Consider the following 967-nt stretch of genomic DNA (forward strand, 5'->3'; position numbering starts at 1 on the left):
ATATATATATATATATATATATATATATATATATATATATATATATATAAAATACTGCTTTACATAATCATCACTAGCAACTAGAAGAAAGCAGAACATTCTACTCTGACCACTTCGGTTAGGAAAAATAACGTCGGATCTGCAGGAGCTATTTACCCTCCTCCGCTTTGTGTAGTGGGTATCTCTATGTCGGGTATTTACTCTTACTAATATGAAGTTTTATATAAGCCCAATAATTAACTGCACAGCTCATTGTGGATTGAGCTGTCATTACGTATCTTAAAATTAGCCATGAAAGCGAACAAGCGGACGTTTGGTGTCTAAGACCTCCACCATGGCACATTAGCCAACTACTGTATATTAAATACAATTGGGTGCATTATTGGCAAACGTCTTGCATCTGTGAATGAGTCAAAACGGCTTGAAACACTGAAAAATGACGATACATGGCTGATGCAGGCACAGCATCGAAAACAGAGGGAATCCAGGGGGCAAATGAGAAGAAAAAAAAAATGGTTAGAGTGGTTTACCCTGGTGCAGGAGGAAAAGTGTAAGGAGAGGACCATGACTTAATGTACACAGGCACACAGCTGTTAAACCCTTAAAGTCCCGATCAGGCTGGCGTCATCACGTGACAGCCTAAACAGGGGGCCCATTCTGTCAAGGAGTTCAAATAAAAGTTTTCAACATCTCCTTTTGCCTGTGTAGATCCATTAAAATCATTCCACCCAATTGCGAGGAGACAAATTGGAAGCGCGCAGGGCTTAATTCCCAGGCTGTGTGTTTTAAACGAGGCACGTTATGTGTCTGACAGCGGTGAAACTGTCCCCTCCTGTTTTCATTTCCTCCTAAACAGAGCTGAAAGGCAGACAGGCTGAGACTGCGTTACCTCGAATATCCACTAGAGGGGGGCAGGGTTGTTTGATTGCCCTCTGACAGACACTTTGGGAGGGGAAAGAAGAACAAA

This window comes from Etheostoma spectabile, chromosome 16, assembly GCF_008692095.1.
Source record: "Etheostoma spectabile isolate EspeVRDwgs_2016 chromosome 16, UIUC_Espe_1.0, whole genome shotgun sequence".
Classification (NCBI taxonomy): Eukaryota; Metazoa; Chordata; class Actinopteri; order Perciformes; family Percidae; genus Etheostoma; species Etheostoma spectabile.